The sequence below is a fragment of the Falco naumanni genome, chromosome 5 (assembly GCF_017639655.2).
Source record: "Falco naumanni isolate bFalNau1 chromosome 5, bFalNau1.pat, whole genome shotgun sequence".
Lineage (NCBI taxonomy): Eukaryota > Metazoa > Chordata > Aves > Falconiformes > Falconidae > Falco > Falco naumanni.
The window spans coordinates 6022416-6041975 of NC_054058.1; the positions used below are offsets into that span (position 1 = coordinate 6022416).

Sequence of the window (19560 nt, forward strand, 5' to 3'; positions counted from 1 at the left end):
GCCGGACCCCCCGGTCCCACGCGTGGTGTCGGGGGTCCTGCCTGATGCTCAGCTCCCCTTGAGTGTCGGCGGGGGGAGATCCCGGCCATGCCTGGCATCGGCACTGCATCCTGGCAGCTCCCGTCACCTACCTCCCACCTCCTGCTGCTCACCTCACCACTACCCCAAAAAGCAAAAACTTAATTTTGTTAGTTTTATCGAGTGGGTAGTTTATTATTATGTAGATTATTATTTTTTGTCTGAAGGCCTCCTGTTCACTCTGGATGGAGGTGTTTGGCTTCAGTCACATTTATCTCTCTGCATCCACATTTCAAGGATTTCCATGCTATTGAAATTTCCATTACAGGAATTTGAGGAATGTTCACATATATACAGGCCATGAAACATATTTACTTTTTTTTTTCTTTTTTCTTTTCTTTTTTTCTTTTTTTTTTGTTTTCTTTTTTCTTTTTTTCTTCTTTCTTTTTTTTTTTTTTTTAAAATGTCTGCCAACTGTTGCCTGCCAAACTTTAGACTGGGCTGCTATGACTCTTAAGATTTTTTTTTTCCTTTTTTAACATATCTGCTATATTGTAATATATACACATAGTGCATGCACAAGTAAAAACTCATACCGCAGCATTAGAAGACAGCACCAGATTTTATCTGGAGGATTATTGCGGGACTGTTTCTAATTTATATAATGTTTTTGTTAACAGTAGTACCTCTTTAAAATGCCCAATAAAATAGTGTAGCATTAATTTAAATAGAAATTTCAGTCATTTTTGATATCCCCCCATTATAACAGGTCAGGCTTTTAACAGATGTCTCAATAACTTCGCTATTAGCGGGAATATTTCGTGAATTAAAATCAGGCCTCTTTGTCTCTGTCACTCAGTGAAATGACCTACATATTTGGCAGATGGAGAGGACTTGCTTGTGCATTAGTACTGATGGGGTATGTTTTTTTCAGTTGTGTATTTTTGGAGTAGAGAGAAAGATTTAACATAAGTTAACATTGTTTATTTTTTATTAATACCATACTTTGGTTGCCCTTTACGGAAAAATGATACGAGGCACATCTTACCTTTTAAGCACAGAAAACATCTAGGACATTTCTCTTGGGCACCAGGCTTCTGTCTTAATGTAAACCTCTCAGTGAAGCAGTGGACAACTTTTTTGCAAGTGTGTGGGCTAATGGAGCTGGAGTAGAAGGTGCAATAATTCACGTGCGGCAGAAGTTTTAGATTAAATCTCCAGAGTCCTGAGCACTTCCAAGCCTTTCTGGGGTGGTGATTTTTGTGCTTAAGTATTTTCATTCTTCTTCCTGGCATAGCGAAGAGTTTTGCAGAATTATATTAAGGGTCTCGCTTAAAATGGCTCGCTGACACATTTTTATGCCAGCATGTGTCTTTGCATTCTTTGAAGAATCAAAAAAGGACCTCTCGAGTTGAAGATTTCATTGACACTCACGATGACAGCAGAGCCTGAATCCTGCTGTGAAGAGGCAAACTGTGGAGAGATTTAGTTGTAGATGTGGTCTGTTTATCTACTGCAAAATCACTCTCTGGCGTCCTGCGCACTAGCACAGGTAGAAATGATTTCTTATTATTTTTTTGTTGTAAGTTTGATTGGAATGTAACTAATTACACAAGCAAGTAGAAAAGCTCCACACATAAATGTGCTGCCTGAGCAGGCAATACATCCCACAGTCGTTAATCAAGAGATAAAAAACACAGTAGGATCAAATGAAGTTACTTAAGGGATACATTTGACCTGCTATCTTGGTTTTTTCTCTGCATATACTAAAGGCCCAAGTCAAGGAATGATACCAAGTTTCTACAATTCCCATTGACATCAGAGCGTGCTGCAATTTCTTGACTTCAAATGGTCTGATTTGAAGAAATGTTCAGTGTATCAGTACTGTCTGACCAGATTTAATGAAATTTGTCCAACAAGTTCACAAAATAGCAAAACTGGTAGTTACAGCCACAGCAGTGATATTACTGAGGATTCTTCTTGTTTGCAAGGAAGTTTTAACTTTTCCTGCCCAGTGAGGACAACCTGTGGGTCGGTTGGCAGCCAGGAGTGCTTTCCCAGTCGTCTCTCAAACTGTTAAGGATATTCCGGGGATTGAAGAGGCAAATCAGGAAAGGTGTTGTGTTATTATAAACTTATTATAATATTGTTCCCCTGGCCTGCACTCTCTAGGACTGTGAGTAGGGATGTAGGTGAAGTGTCTTATCTGGTGGTGGTGGTGATGATGATGATAATACTAATAACTATCACGATTTTCAGCTCTTAACTAAACCAGTTGCTTAAGAGAATACAAATAAATTCATACAAGGGATTTGGTTTCCCTTCTTGGAATTTTAGGTCTTTTTTGTACTTAATTCAAGTAGAATCTGAAGTCTTTCTGGAGTGATGGCCTAGTTCATTTCAACACAAGACTTAATGTTTTAAGGAGCTTCTAGGGATATAGGAACTGCCATCGTTCCACTTGGTGTGCTGTTATGTGGTTTGCACCTGTGTGCTATCAGAGGAAAGTGGCTGAAAAGAAAGCATACACCTTTTCAAAGGAAAACAACAATTTTCAAGGTAAAAACAGTAAATCATCGGGATAATCATCGTCTTGCTGCGTATCAGTGTTCTCTTAAATGTGAAAGGAGGTTTTTGATTTATTAGAGTTTTTCTTGTAACAGGGACTGGAAGCACAGTCCCATGGAACACCACTGGATGTTTTTTATTTATGTGTCTAAAAAAAAAAAAAGGTAGCGATGCCCTTTAAGCATTATCTTCTAACTCTTTCATCTTGCACAAAGAATGACTGTAAGGCGTGAGAAAGACACTTAGGCAGAGACAAAAGGGGAAAGGATGTGGTACATCCTGCGCCCATTAACGCCATCAGTTAGCACCATTTATCTTGAAATTTGTCCAGCTTGGAACACAAAGTACCTACATCAGGGTTTGGGCCAGACAGAAACCTAGAAAATGGTGGTATTTGTGGAGACACTGGCCAATGTGGGGGAGAGAGCAAAGGTGCACAGTAATTTTAAAAAGAGCTGCATTTTTTGTGTGTGAAAATTTGATTATAAGATGATTCTTTCAACATAAACACAATTCTCTAAGGACTTATTAATGCTTCAGTAGCATAGTGGAAAGACTCTAGTGCAGTCCGCTTTAATAGCTTTCTGGCTTGAACCCCAATACATAATGTTCTAGTAATAGTTTATGGGTGACTGCAATAAATTGGTAGCAAGTGTTTTCCATTTTTTGGCTCTTCTTATCAGATCTGCTGGTGGAACATTTTGTTCTGAGAATATTGTAAAGGCAATTGATCTGCTTTGGATGTGTGCTCAAGAGTTTCGTGTCTTTAAAATATATGTATAGATGAGCTTTTTCGCCGTGTTCTGAGATGTGCGGTGTAAAGCTGGGGGCCAGTAAAATATTATGGGGCATCTGAGCAGTTGGTTAGACCCAGCAGGACTCCACCTAGCCTAACTAATGTTCTGCGAGTACTGCCAAAAAGGCAGAGCTTTCCTCCCCCCTGCCACTTCTCTTCCCAATACTTTCATTGTTCTAGTCTTTTCATGCAGCAGTGGAAAATTTGTTCCTGTCCGTGCAGGAATAAAGAGCTTTCACAAAGGTTCATATATAGACCCAAATGGCTTTTTGAAATAGAGAGAAACGTGAAATATTTTGCACTTGGTGGTGAGGGAAAGAGCCACTTTTGATTAGAGATGGGCCTGATACAGTCACCTTTGATTTCTATTGGATTTGGAGCTGAACTGAACTGTAATTACAGAGTGAAATTCCATGGCCTCTATTATGCAGGAGCTGTCCCTCTTGGTCTTCAAATCAATTAATTCACAGCTCCAGATTGTCTCTATAGCCAGCCTAATTGAAACAGCCTGCTTTCATCTCCGCTCCCACAACTAGAAGAAGAGTTTGGTAGCTGAACCCAGGTCGGAAATGTCTAGCTGCTTTCTGTGTGTGAGAGGCCAAACAAAAATCATCAGCCTGATTGCCTCTGGATTTCAATCCTCTGGATATGACAAATAAAGTCAGAGGTACCGAGCATCGGAGAGTAAGCAAACACTATCCATCATCTAGTGGAATGTGCCACTGAACATCCTGTGCTTGTTCCCAGCTCCATTTTGTTTCTTTAAACAGCTAGCCTGCTGGCTTTTTGCACAACGATCCAACGCTGCTTGTAGATTAGATTCAAAATGAAAATGGGTACGTTTCTCCAAGATAACATTAAACACATGTAAAATTAAAGGACAGCTGAGTACCTCCTTCATTCCTTTAATCTTCTGCATGTACTGGAACATTTGTTTTAAATAAAGGTTATATTACAAAAATACTGGGCTTGGGGCAAAAATCAAATCTTAAAGAATGTAAACTAAAGTCTGGAGCTCTCTAAAGCACAGAGTGAATAGATACTCGAAAAATATTTGAAGTAACAGAATGTGGACTTTGCCCAGTTAATGTTAAAAGTATCCCAAATGACAGCAGGGGAGTCAGTTTGGTTGTCATACAAAGCTGCACAGGGAGCTGGAGATGAACAGAAAGTACTGAAAATCTGGCCCTGAGACAGTAAACGGGAGTGCTAAGTGGATGGGAGTGAGAATTGATGAAGGAAGTTAGGAACGGAGAAGTGCAAAATAAGGGTTGTTGTACCAGAACCACTTCTAGTGGTGCTCACACTGTCATAAGCCTAATAAATGTGGATGCTTCTTCTCTGATGCATACTAGCCATTTTATAAAAGCGTGTTACGGACTCGTGGAAGTAGAAGAGCATCTGAACAAAAGGGTGTGCAAGTTGGACTCCGACCACAGAGATTCAGTGCTACTTTTAGGCAGTTTCCATCCTGCAGCTCAGCTCTGCTTTCACCACCTGTTGTGATCAGTGGTCTTTTTTCTTGTTTGCTTATTTAACCAAGTTATTAAGAAAATCAACTACTTGGGAGTGCTGCCTTAAGCAGTTTGATTTTTCTTATTTTGCAAGGGAAAAAAAGCCCCAACCCATGTTCAGGTACATCTCTGGGAATCTGTTGCATATTGCATTCATGTAGGAGCTGCAGTTTTCCATCTTTCATCCTGTGTTTTCAAGCACTGCTGCTAATGATGCACTAGGATGGCTGTTTCTTTCCACAAACAGAAATCTGTCCCATTTCCTGCTAAGGATTCTGGGCAGGGCTGTGCCATAGGTAATTTCCTGTAGTAAATATTAGAATAATTAGAGTTATCATTCCAGAGCAATGAACTTAAAGAGTCTTTTATTACTGCATCACACAAATCATACAAGAAGCAACCACAGTCAGATATGGCTATTGTTACTAATTTCAGTTGTGCTAAATCAAATATACAATGTCAAAAACGCAGAATGTAGATAGTCCTGTGTTTGTAACCATTTATATTATTAATACGGCCTTAAAACATATATGCAAGAACAAGCATGCAACTTGAGACCGAAGAAGGTAATCCAAGAAGAATAGTTAAACGCCCTTTTCCAATAAAGCGCCACTGCTTTCTTGTGCTTCTCTTGTTTATCAAGTAGTTGATTTATTTTTATTAAGGAGCAGGTTTGTAAGGATGTGTTTAGGAAACTACTCGCATTACTGACAATCACTAAGGTGTAGTGTAATAGATAATATTAAAATGAGCATAATATTTAAATTAGCAAAATTCTGAAGTGTGGTGATGTTGAGAATGAACAATGAGAATCCCTGCAAGAAGACTCAGTGAAATCTGGTTCAAATTATCTTTCCTGGCTTATAAAGGGCAATATTCTCCTTGAATTTTTTTTTTTTTTTTGATAGGTCACAAGCAAAGAATTTGAGGGAGAATGTTCTATTTAAACTTGGTGAAAGTGGGAAGAGAAATTCTTGAGGTGTGTTCCTTTTATGTGTACTGTCTTTCTTCACTGTATAAAGTGGTCTACTTACAGTGCCGGGATGTGTTTGGAATAAACAGTAGAGTGCTATATTTCACTGTAAGGTCTGTCTATAGAAAGTGCTGGCTCTCAGATCAGCTGTTTACATTTTTTTTTTTTTTTTAAAAGCTCCCATCTGTTACATCAAACTTGTTAATATAGGTCTACAGGATGCAATAACATTAATGCTTTAAGTATCCAAATGAAATGTCAGAGTCCAGTTGCAGATACTGAATTCAAATGTGGCAGTGTCCTGAATCCACCTCTTCTACTAACAGGCCATTTAATAATCCGTGTAAGTATCTATAGATGTCTAAGTCTTTGAAGGACTGCGAGGGGCCAGATGTACAAATGCAGTTACAACATCAAATCCTCACAAAAGCTTTTCCACCACACTAGCATGACCACATAAAATTTGGCCTCGATTTTTTTTGGCTCTGCAGCTGCAGCACCGTCAAGACCTATTTAGAGTGAAAATAGGCTTGGTAAGGGAAGTCTCTGAGCTTCATGCTGTTCCCAGTGAAGTTAAAGGCAACGTGATCACATAAAGAGAGATACACCTTACTTCTCGGTATATTTTGCCCCTTGTTTGAAAAAAGCAGCCCATAGGCTTTATGGTTTGTTTTGTTTCTTTGTTGTTATGGTATATTTTGTTTCAATTTAAAACATAACTGAGTCCTTGATATTTTTATTTCTTGTAGGAGCTACTATGATTTATTGTTATAGTGGCCATCTGACTAGAATGAAGATGTATGCCCCTGTTTTGATCCTTGTAATGATGGGGGGGTGAAATTTAAGTTTGTTATATTACCTTTCTTGTTTCTACTCTTTTGTATCCATGGTTTTTTAATTTACATTGCATTGTGAATGAAAACCCTTATCTTCTGTTATGTTTTTTTCCTGCCACTCAAATTTTGCATCAACACAAAAGGTTTGTTCTTCAGTTCGTGTTCAGTATTTGGTCACATTCATTATGAGGTATATCCAGAATACACAGATCACATACATCAAATACCATTTTTCACTGTGTTTTCCTTGATATCTTATTATTAAGGGCTATTTTTTAGTGGGCAGAAACGCAATCTATGCATAAAACTGTATTCAAATGAGCTTTGCACATCTAATCATATCTATTTTTATTCCCAAATACTCGGTGATCAACATTAATTTCAATTACAATGGTTTTAAATCATATTACTCAGAAACACAATGAAACTGGTTAAATAGTACCATGCAGAGGGTTAATAGTCCAATAATAATTAAAATAATCCTCTTCAATTCAGTAATAACTTTGGCCACCTGCCTTCATCCAACCCCCAACACCACCCTCAGTACTCCTTAAAAAAATACTCGCATTACAGACAATCTTGTGTAACAGATTAGCATAACATATCTGGAACATTACTCAGATTTTTGGGCAATGGCAATCCGAACATGTTCATAAGTTAAAGCTTTTTTTCTCGACAGCATCCTGCTGTTAACGCCGGACTTTTTTAGTTGGCAGGGCTCTGTGTAAGTGGAAAGCACCGCCGGTGGTATCACAGGGAGGGGTCTGTGAGTGTGTGCATTGGAGGGACTTAGCTAAACGGAAACGTCCAGTGTTTTAGGGGGCTTACACAGATAAACTCAGTATTCTAAGGACTGAAATTGTGCGCTCGCTTCCAGATTTGAATGGACATGACACCAATTTGACAGATTATTTTAGTCACGGTAGTGGATTACACAAATATGCATGCACAGGTGAATGTGCAAGAGAGACGTTAAAAATTCAGGATTATTCTTTTCTTTAAAAAATGAGAAGATGTAATGTCTCTGGGTCAGAAACAGCAACATAATCATCTAAGCACAAGACTGGAAGTTAGGAAGCCTTTTATTTCTTCTGTTCTTTATCTCACCCTGTTTTGTTTTTCTGATAGGTTTTTCTCAGTTATAAAGTAGGAATCATGCCAGTGAGATTTGTGATGGAAAGTGTTTGGGGCACCAGTTATTATTTTGAAGTATGAAACAGTCTTCAATTTATTGTCCCCTTTTTTTTTTTAGGTGACCAGACCTAGAAACAAAATAACTCTGGTATAAATGGGATTTAACATATAAGACCCATTATTTGGTAACAGATTCCATCTTGTCCATTGGTAAAATAATTGGCTTCTGTAAAGAATCAGTAAGTAAACAGCCAAGCAATTTTTGCTTGTACATATCGTAATTCCCATTTTAAAAATTACCTAATAAAGATTGCCTTTTAAATAGAACCATTTGGGTATATCAGGGGCATGTTGTACTAAAGAAAAAGAGGGGAAAAAAATCCCTCTGTCACTTGAAAGAGACCATTTAGCCTCTGAACATATTTGCTCCACACTAAATAATAGATGTTATTCTCAGCTAAATAGAACGTGGTCTGTGTCCTTCTATTGGAAACTATTTTGTTTTGTCTGAATACTTCACCCGCTCCATCCACCTGCCCCCAAAACAACAAACAGATTTGGCTAGTATGTGTTGTAAGTAAATTTTAGGAATGTCATATAAATTATTAATTTAATAAAGTTAATATTTAATTAACTTTTTAATCATTAACAAAAGTGGAAAGTTCAGAGTTAAGCTATTCTTCTTCCTCCCCATAAAAATAAACATTAACAAATCAGTCTAATTCCTATGCATACTGTCGGTTGCTCTGGTTTGGAAAATTAACTTAACGGTAGTAGATGCATATGAAGATATTACTTTGGCAAAGTAATAATATTACTTTTATGCCCTTAAAAAAGAATTGTCCGAAAGTGTTACTGATAGGTTAATACCTGCAGTTGGAATTACTAGTGTTAGCATTATTAGCATATGGATATAGTCATCACTGAGATAACTGAGAGCTTTTTCCATTCATCCTGTTACCTAGAGAGAGTTGAGGCCACTGCGTTTTGGGTTTTTTTGTAGGTCTGATTTGCTGAGCATAGCTCTTTTTGGAATGGGCAGGTCGAATAAATTGTGCATGTATGGAAGAAGGTGGTAAGATTTTTGGAAGGGCGTGTAGTGATAGGACAAGGGGGAATGGCTTTAAGCTGAAAGAGGGTAGATTTAGATGAGTTATTGGGAAGAAATTCTTTACTGCAAGGATCGTGAGGCACTGGCACAGGTTGCTCAGAGAAGTTGTGGGTGCCCCATCCCTGGAAGTGTTCAGGGCCAGGTTGGATGGGGCTTGGAGCAACTGGTCTAGTGGAAGGTGTCCCTGCCCATGGCAGGCGAGTTGGACTAGAGCACCTTTACAGGTCTCTTCCAACCCCAACCATTCTATGAGTCTATGTTCTGCAATGCAAATTTATTCCTAGGAAAGGCCGTTCACCACTACTGTTGCCCTGGAAGATCCTTCTGCTCTTTGATAGATGAGCTGGTCGGGTGCTCGCTGCTGCTGTGCTTCCTGGTGGCAGGATCTGCAGTCGGAGTGCTGCTCCTCAGCATCCCTCTCCATTCCCTTCCCTCCCCTCAGCCATCAAACAGTGAGAGCTGGTCTTCAGCTACTGCATGTAGTATCGATCCTTCTCTGCTGATAACAGATAACTATTTGTAATAGTGATACAAATACTGGTTGGGGAACTGTTAGCATATTACTTTCATTTTAAACAGACTTGCTAAAGCTGAGTAGCATGAGCGTGGTAGCAGCGTTTCTAGCTGTTGGCTCAGTGCTCACTGCTGGGCTTGTGATGAGCATGTACGACTCAGACTCATTCGCTACACAGCAGTGCTTTGGTTTAAAGCAAGACTTTAGTGCTTTTACGTGTACCTAATGGGTGCTTTTTGCCAGTAGCTGGAGAAAGAGAAGAAGCTTGAATTTGCAAAATCTGGTTGTAAAGGTAGTGCGGCTTTCTTGTTCCCTTTAGGACTTGGAAAGTGATTGAGTGAAAGTGATGGTATTTTTTCATGTGATTCCATTGGTACCCTGTGATTTCTTTAGAGAACTCCTTCCCAGGTTTTGTTTGGCAAAAACAATGAAGTACATTACTTAACTTTCTGTGCATAGAATGGAAGCTGTTACTCTAAGTCATTCTTTTGTGGGAGAGACAAGACAGCATATCTTTCATTCCTGTCATCTCTTTTAATCTTGGAAGAGGCATCACTTTAATTTTGCATTAACCAGTTTTCCTTTTGGAAGAGCTATTTGAAATACCGCTTCACAGTTACTCCAGAGCTTCAAGATCCTATCATATAGTATAGTGCCAGATTTTTCTGATGTGTGCAAATCTGCATAAAAAAGTCAAGCATTTTTGGATCCCCAAATCTGATCTCTGTGTTAACAGAAAAAAGGATATAAACATTTCTGATTTTTAAAGGTTATTTCAGCCACAGGCAGATTCATGGAGGTATCTGCTAGCTTGCAGTATAGCTTGCAAGATGGTTTTACTCCAAATACTGTATATCTATGTGTCTCAGCTAAGGTTTTTACTAAAATCAACTGTCCTCATGTCCTTAAAGCAGGATGAATGTTAGAACTAAAAATGTCCTACTGATCTGAATATCTCAGTCTTCATATTGATTAATATAATAGTTATTTTTGTGATGTTATTAATTTTTAATTAGACCCATTTTTGTTACTTGCTTTCTATGTACCAAATTTTACATATTAATCATTATAAAAAATAAATACTGTATCTGTAATGAATGATAGAAATTATAGGAAAAAATAAGGAAAAAAATTATTTCAGGATAGGAAGTATATTGTGGGTGTCATATTTAGTACTGTTTCAAGTGTATACTTTTCTTCCAGTTCCCCTTATGTTTAGACTAGAGGAACCTATTGCAGCATGAAAGAACTGTTTTGTGTCCAGAAGTCATTGCAAAGTGGCAAATATTGAATTTTTAATGTTCCCCACTGAATATAACTGGGGAAAGATACATTTTCTAAGAGGTTTTGTAGATTGTTTTGTTCTGTGGGTTTTTTCCTAGAGGAAATGTGAACTGAATTTGTCTGTTGTGAGGGATTTTAGGGTATGCCATGTAAGCGTTGTACATATATCGGAATAATTTTGAAAAATTCAGTAAAGTACAAGAATAAAAAGAATGTGAAATAGGCTCAATTTTGTTTTGTTTTTATTTTTCAAAATAAAAATGGTTTTGAATGTCACTTGACAAACATCAGCTGAAGATACAGAGAAAAGCTTTGGAACTACTATTTTGTCATGGATTGTAATAATAAATAGTGAGGGTCCTTTGTAATAATACTGAAAATACTTCACCAGCAGAAAAATACGCTTTTGCTGTGATCATGTATTTTTGCAGAATATAAATTTGTTATTTATTGAAGTCTTAGCATCTGTCTTAGCTACCTTGTTATAAAAGGATTTATAGATTTATTGACAAATTACACAGCAGAAGAAATATAAAAAGCTAAACCATATTGATTACAAAGATTTCTTGCCTTTTGGTGGACTTTTCCTTCTTAACTGCGGTATCGCAAGCTTCATAGGCAACTGGAAACAACTTGTCCTTCCTTCACACTGATGTATTTACCGGACAGATGATCTGGGAAGAATATATTTCTGATAAATATGAACGATTCACTTGGTAAGAGATCAAGAGCTAGAGTCAGGGTTAAGGTATAAGCCTTTTTCACCCCCCAGGAAAAGTTACTATACCTACTTGTTTCAAGGGTATGTGCTAAAAAGAGCCACCTGTGTCTAAAGCAGCTGAAATAATTTGAAAGTTAAGAAGGATCTGGCTGAAGCAGATGGTCTAAATCCCTTCCTCTGCCCCTTCCAAGGTGGTAAGAATTGCATCAGGACTGCTTATGGGTCTTTTCACACCGGCCTAATTTGGGTGAAGCTGAAGGAGTTCCCTTGTCTGGCCCTTACAAATGCCAGCTGGTGTAGCCTTGATTCATTTTGTAAATAGGAGGAACAAGAACAGTGTACTTTTCCTCTTAAAAAAGGGCCAAAGTCAAAAATCTCCTTTCTGGTGGTGATTTCTGAACATCAGCACAAGCAAAACGGCTATAGCTAGATAACTGGGATCGCTGCTCGGAGCTGCTCTCCAGCTCTTCCATGAAAACTGGGATCTGGCTTGGTTGAGCAATTCTCCCTTGGTACCACCTGCTGCTCATGTGCACTGGGCATCCTTCCCTGGGGCTCCCAGCTACCGTTGTTTAAGTACACATTGAAAAGTCTGTGTAACTCATGAGGATGTAGCTAACTTACCTGCCTTGCGGAGAATGGCCTGAAAGCGCCTCTGAACCCAAAGAAAGATCCTGCTTTGTCTTCTGAGTCTGGTGAAATACAAAAGGTTTGGGGAGGATTTGCTGTATGCTTTGTCTCTACTGTGAGACTCCAACAATTAAGAAAGTTGCCTTTTCCTTCAGCTGGATGTCTGCTGCGGCTTCCAGAGGATGATTTGAAACCAAAAATTAAAGGAGAAATGGGCAGTGGGCATATATGCCTAATTCTGCGTCTTTGGTCTACCAAAGTATTTATAACCTAGGCTTTAACTTCATCATGAGATATCTTTTAGTGTTTTCTCTGCGTGTCTTTTGTTTATCCTTATTTTCTGTAGCATTAGGTATACTTAGAAATACATGTATTACTTACACACTGTTCTCTGTGTGTCAAACAGAATTTTTAAGTCATTTATGTGAGCAATACACAGTAAACCATTTTCACACAGTGTACTAAATATTAAATATACAGCATAACGTGCTAATAAAATGTTGCTAACATAAGTAGGCCACCTAAATTAGAGGCTAAGCCAGCTCTGTGATTAACTGTCTCATCTCCTGAATTGCACCTTTGGAAGGCTTTGGTAAGCAAAAAGATTATAGTACATAAATATTGGCAAAATTTTTAAGATCTAAACCCAGGGAAAAAACATAGATTATGCTGGACCGTTGCAACAATTAAGAGTAGATTAATAAATATGTTACCAGATGTCATATTTGTATGCATTTGTAGCAATGATGAGGGAATAGTAGTATGTGAGTACCTTGTTAAATATTATCGTAATGCTCTTGTGGAGACATCTGCTTGCATGCGAAACTTTAGAATAGATTTTTAGTGGCATGTTTCATATGTGCAGCTTCAGCCTATATGCATATGTCTTTATTAATCCAGGGCTTCAAAAGCAATGTAGAATCATTTGCAAAGAAAAGCTAGTTAAGAAAAATTGTCTGAGGTTCACAACCAGATTCTTTCTGTGGTGATGATGATGATAGAATTTTTTTTCTGGATGGTAATGATTGCCTGGGGTTACTGGGGAGGAGATGCCATTGTTTTACGTTACTGAATCCTGGAGCCTTCAAATGGTATGTGCTAACTTCGGCAGGTATAGAAATGTGGCTGTTTCATCCAGCAAGGAATCTGGCACTTCCCTGGTTTTCAGCATATCGCCAGGGAAGGCTGCGTCACATCAGCGCTGGGTTACGCAGAATGATGTGTCAGAGGGAGGAGGAACATAAAGTTAGACTCAGCTGGAGGTCAGACCTAGAACAGCATCTTATTGGATCATCAGGGGCCGGTGGCATTGACCTTTTTATTTTATTTCTGGCACAGAGGATGTTTACTTCAGCAGGGTAGCTTTATTCAAAAGAAAAAAAAGAAGGGGAAAAAAAAAAAAAGAAAGAAAAAAAAGGGATTGTACCTGGGACTGGAGCCATCACCAGGTTCTCCCTCTGCATGTAGCATCTCCCTAGCGGAGGTACAGAAACAGGAGGGGGTGCATATGCCTCACAGGAGTCTTGTTTTCGCTCAGTTGCAAGTCAGAAACAGCTGGCTCATTCACTAGTGAACACGTGAATACAGGATCTTTATACTAAAACTTTCATTTCTGTATTTAAAATTCCACCAGGGTTCAGTGAAAGGAAGGTATTTTGGGGTTAATAAGAAATGTGTATTCTTCAAAACAACCTCACCTCAAAAAAAAAAAAGGTCCACAGCCCTATAAAATATCTGTTTTGTGTCCTAAAATAAAGCATGTATTTCATGCTCTAAAAGTCTGAGGTTTGTAGCTGAAAAAGATTAAGTAAATAATTCAGAATTTGTTGTGTTTACTTGTTAATAATTAAGCAGGTTAGTCTGTGTACTTTTTATAGACATTGAGCTTTATTTATTTATTTTTATTTACTTGGCTCATGTTCTTATTTTTAAATTTGAAGAAGTTTCTGCCAGGGAGGAGATCATGAGAGAAAAGTCATCAAGGAGTTAAGCGTTGCACAGGAAGCAAAATCTGTAGGGATGTGTAGTCTCTGGAGAGGAGGGAGAATTGTCATCTCTCGCTTCCCTTCTGCATTGCCCCAGACTAGTCTCTAGTGCTTTGATGGAATTAAATTTTAAAGGTGATAATGATTTTTTGGAAGAAAGTAGCACCTTTGATTCCTACTTTGTGATGCCGGTGACCAGGGACAGAGTCGTCTGTTATGAGGTGACAGTTGGTTCATCTCAGTCAAAGGAAAGTTTAAGCCTTGTTCTGTTTCAGAAATAGATGGGAAATTCGAAGGAAAAGATCAGATAACGGACACACTGTGTATCTGTTTTCTTGTGTCAGTGAGCCACAGTCTGGGGAAAGGTTGTAAGCCGATGGCTGTGGAGTCTGAAATCTTTTTTGTTGTGTGAGGAGGTACAGAGGCCAGCAGCAGCGTGAGCTGCTCTCCCAGACACGTGTAGATCCATCCATTAGGCAATTGCATCCTGTGAACGGGTGCTAGTTTAGTCCGAGCGTATCAGTCAGGTCACCTTTGCTTTCAGTGGTGACAAACAGGCCAGTAGTGTCCCAGGTTCCCCTTGAATCTCAGTGTCTGTTGCTTGAGAAAAGAACGTGATGAGCAGCAAAATAATTCTGTGTTTTCCATCCAGCAATTTTCAGTTGCTGTTTACATAGCCTAGACCTGAGCATAGTCTGAAACAGAGAAAGAGAAGAGATTTGGGTTTGAATTTGGTTTTTCCCTCCTCTGCCAGGCAGTGATCCACCCCACTGCTGATCACATTCCCTCCCTGCCTTAAGCAAAGTCATTGCCTGATTTTTTTGACTGTTTGAACTGTTCCTTTGGTCTTGGCAGAGTAAGATATCATTTGATATTTTCACTCACCTTTTCCAAAGGGGAGAAAAAGCACAGGGTAGTGAGAAAAGTCAGTTGAAATGATTGGCATTAAAAGACAAAAGCTGCTGAAAAGTGAGAGTGATCTTTGGACTGTATATTAAAAAGCAAAGATTTAAAAAGACTGTTTATGTGAGAATTAATAGCCTGATTTTGTTGACAGTTGAAGTCTTCATCTGTTACCATGGTGTGTTTTAATTCACCGTCTGCATTGGTATTTCCTTCTGAAGAAGGGCCCGGGCTAGTTGCTAGTACCTCTAGTATTAAAAATGCCATTTGCTTCATATGTTCTAGGTGATGGTTTCGCTATAAGTAAAGTCATGGTACATAAAGTTAAGAGGAGGCTAACCCGGCAGGTAGTGGCACAGATGTCCCCCTTTCTCCATCACCTGACTGTTGCCTTCAAGGGGTGTTTTATCCTGGGCCTAGACAGTTAATCCAAGTCTCCTATGGAGATAAGTATGGGCAGATAGTACTTTTCAAATAGACTTTAGGAGTGCACAGAGAACTTAAATTGTTTTCTGAAAGACTTTTTCATGTGTTAAGGATGCTACAGTAACACTGTTTAATTTTTTTCCATGTATGTGCGAAGCTTCCTTTACTTCAGAAAATCCAACTCATATACAGTTCATTGTCTGATACTTGCAGGCCAGGTCAGTGGTCTACTTTGGGCAGTTGTCTTTAAAAATTCTCCAGCATCTGTCTTTATCGTGGAATTTAATGCTAGTCATTTGATTTATTCCTCTCCCCCCACCCCCCCACCACCACTCAGCCGTCAGACAAGCTTGACTCTTGAAACAAGTTAAGGAGATCTCAACTCTGCTTCTCAGTGGACCCAAGTCCATATCACACAGAACGTTACTACAGTCAATAGTAATTGTCCTGTGGTTGTTAAATCCAATGCAAGAGGCTGAACCAGAGTCAAACATGACCACTTCAACACGGTCCCTCAGTTCAAGGCTGAGACGTAGTGCTGAGCCTGTGTAAGTCAAGCTGTTCTGCTGCTAGAAGTACTGTCCTGGAAATGAGAGGATTTCAAGCTCTAAGTCTGCCGGATTATGCTTTTCCATAAGCATTAAATTCACACAGAAGTCTTTTTTTTTTTTTTTTTTTTTTTTAAAAAAAAAAAAAAGCTTTGCTGTGATGCATTGTCCGTTTTGCTAAGGGCATACTTCACCGAATGTTCGTGCCAGGTTGACTGAATCTCAAAAGAGACCAAGAGATTTACTGGTAGTCTCACAGTGAATCATTGTCTGAAATCCTTTTGGCTTCTATATTCTTAGCATTAATCAACAGTGATTCCTTTCATCCACTTGCTACCAGAGTTTAGTTTGTATGTATGATGACTATGTTTGGAAGGAATTGGACTGGAGTGATGCTAACATAATTTATATTGCTCTTTGAATTTTGTTCTTTAAATACAGAGTCTGAAAAATAGAAGATCCTCACAGTTATCATCCTATGATATTTTCTCCCCCCACCCTGAAAGCTCCATAACCTTGAGAGAAAATGTAAATAAAATGGACACATTCTTTACATATTCTTGAACAGAATGTATTTATCTCAGCTTCACTTAATCTGATGATAGTTCACTGAAGAGGATTTTTTTCATTGATAGCAAATGTCAGAAGGCCATGCAGTTTATAAGGCATGAACATAAGAAAATGAACAAGTATGTATAATTCTTTCTTGTTTGCATTTGAACAGCAGCACAGTATGCTGTTGTTATGGTACAAGCAATGGGCATAGCAGAAGAAGCGTTTTTAATTTACGACTGTTTAAGTTATCCATTTCTCTATTTCTTATTTCAGTTGTAGGTCTTGTGCTGGTTAGATATTTTAAAAAGCAGAGCTACTAAGTGTACCTAATTTACTTCATCCTTGAAAGCAATTTTTTTCTAGGAAATTGCCGTGATCTACCTCAAACCTCTTTGAGGAATGTGATATATTTGTGACTTTGAGGTCAGTAAGACCGTTGTGAGCCTGTGCTGTGAAGTATTCACCTTTGCGTAGTACGTGGGCTTCGCTTTGAGGTGGACGCCAAAAGTGGTTTCCTGAGTTGCATCGTCGTTTTTCACTTCCTTGATATCATATGAATGCGTCAGATTTAGAGGGTATTACTTGATATGAGGTAATTTGAATCACCGATAAGCTGTTGATCGAAGTGAAACCATGAAATGTAAATGTGGAGGTTGGAATTGAAAAACAAATTAATGGCCTGTAATTTTGGCTATGGTACGCTCTAGTAGCTGTCTTGGTCCAACAAATGACCATCGCAAGTATAAGGCTTGATAAATTTAAATCATATATAAAATTAGTTTTTAAAACTTTGTGGCAGAAATGTTGCCATTAATTAAACTCGGGCATTCTAGTGTTTAGAAAGGGTAGATTAGTGATTGTGAAAATCAAGTAACTGTAACAGTTATAGAGACTCTTGTATAACATTAACTGGCAAGAATCACAACTGACAAAGGACAGCTGTGTACAGCGGGGGTAGTTGTACAACATTTCAAATGCCAGTAGGTCGGAGAAGAGAAACTGCGACTTTCGACTCTGATTTAATCTGTTGCAGAGCTTGAGGAGGTAATTTCTAAGCGCTGCCGCAGGCTTGACTGATCAGTGGGTTTAAAATAGAAAATAGCCTCTTTCACCTTGGGAGAAAGTGTGGGAGAACCTGATCAGCAGTTCCCCGGTGCCAGCCTCTCTTGCTGGGCTTGCTCAGCAAAGCCACCGCTTGTTGCAGCACGGTGTGCTGGCGAGGACAGAGTGGTTCGGTGGTTAGATGAGTTAGACATTCGGCAAACAGCACAGTTTCATCCCTAATAGTATCACTTAAATCAAACATACCCTCGTGCGGTACATCTAACAGCATTTAAAGGTCAAAATCCCATTCTCATTACTCAATATTTTAGGCCTTCTGTTTTGCTTTATTCATTGTCTGTGCAGAACTGACAGGCTGTTCCAGACCGTGGCTGTGTAATGTTGGAAAGTGCTAACAGCTGCCATCCCGCGTGTCTGTCCAGGCAACTGCAGACCTTACCAAAGCGAAGCACATGCTACACAGCCTTACTTCGAGCAAAATAAACCTTCCCTGAAAACACTGGAAGCTGCCGCCGAACAGCCCATGCTGCATGCACTCGGGGCTGACCTACGTAGGCTGGGGGATTATCATAAGGAAATTAGACAGTGATGAAAAATGATACTGAAGCTGGGGCATCCTTTGATCGTGGTGATCAGAGGTGGAAAGCACCCAGAAAGTAAGAGAAAGGCTGAGGATCTGAAAAGAAATTGCGAGCGTGTCTCTGAGAAAGCAACAGGAGCATCCCTGTAGTAGCCAGGAACTGCTGGGAAGTCAGACATGGAAGCACGGAGGCTGAAAGCCTGCTGGCGTTACATCTTCTGCATTTGCGAAAGCAATACTTTATGTCCTTTCTAAATGAGTAAGGGTGCCTCAAAGATCAGTTCTTTTCTGTTAAGCAGTCTGGTTTTACCTGTAATCTCAGTGATAAAATGTCTTTGCAGATACCTTTAGAAAACCCATCACCAGCGAAGGATCTAAGAAATCCAGTTGGCTTAGCCCGGCCCCACCATACTGGAGCTGGCATTAGCTTTGGACACAGGTTCTTGGGTGGGGGGTCAGCACGAGGGGAATGAAGGGATCCCGCTGCTCCTGCGAGGAGGCAAGGAGCCTGGCTGGGGTGGATTTGAGCACTGTCATCTAAGGGAGCCTCTCATAATGGGAATTGGAAATTAATCCCATAAGGTCCCTAAACCATGTTCTGAACTGGTGGAAGGAGAGTGCCCAAGTCTCATTTTCAGCCTGCACAATACTTATTCTTTCCTCAGCTGTTTGGCAGCCAGTCCTGAACATTTTGGTAATTAGCTGTATATGGTACTAAGTCTGCTTTTAGTTCTTTTTTCAAAATGCAGCCTATAGAGAGGTTTTCTGAACGTTTTAGTCATTAAAGCCATTTATAGTTGAAAGATGCAAAGTTTTTGTACACGATTTCTCATTTAAAAAAAAAAAGAAAAAAGAGAACCTTTTCAAACTCTTGACCTGTTAGAGTACTTACCTGGAACTTTTTCCACAAATGCATTTGAATGGCAAATATGAGTGGGAAAACTTCTGTGGTGACACCCATTTGTTTTACCTCTAACAGGAATGAAACCGCTTAATGGAAAACCTGAGTTATTTTGGTTTTGGGTGGTTTTTTTAAGCATGGAGTCTTGGAAATTGCTCCCTATTAACTGGTGTTTAGCTGTATAAGTTTTTGCTCTGAAGGATGTGTATGTCATGACATTTCAGATAATAGTACATGTAGATTTTTTTGTTCATCACCTGTGTACTAAATGTCAACGTGTCAGAGTTTGCTTGTCTTCATTTGGATAGCTATAAATTTATATATACACACAGCGTTCTACCCACTTCCCCCACTGAGCACCTAGCTGTTTGACTGTTACGAAAACTCAGGGTGTTGTGTGTGCAGATCCCTAACCATAAGCATTTCTTTTCTTTACAGCAGCATAAGAAAGAAGTGTTGAGAGCTGCTCTTAACCCTTTTGGAGTCCGAAGTCAAAAGGTA

General features: G+C 39.1%; 1 long non-coding RNA gene across 3 annotated transcripts in view; it reads left to right on the plus strand.

Annotated features, from left to right (window-relative positions):
• Positions 1-19560, plus strand: part of LOC121089211 — a 175889-nt gene that overhangs the window by 41412 nt on the left and 114917 nt on the right. For 2 of the 3 annotated variants that reach the window (XR_005828159.1, XR_005828156.1), the window contains exon 2: positions 19498-19557. This is a non-coding gene — a long non-coding RNA (uncharacterized LOC121089211). The remainder of the gene's footprint in view (positions 1-19497; positions 19558-19560) is intronic. The other variant, XR_005828160.1, reaches the window with a different exon arrangement.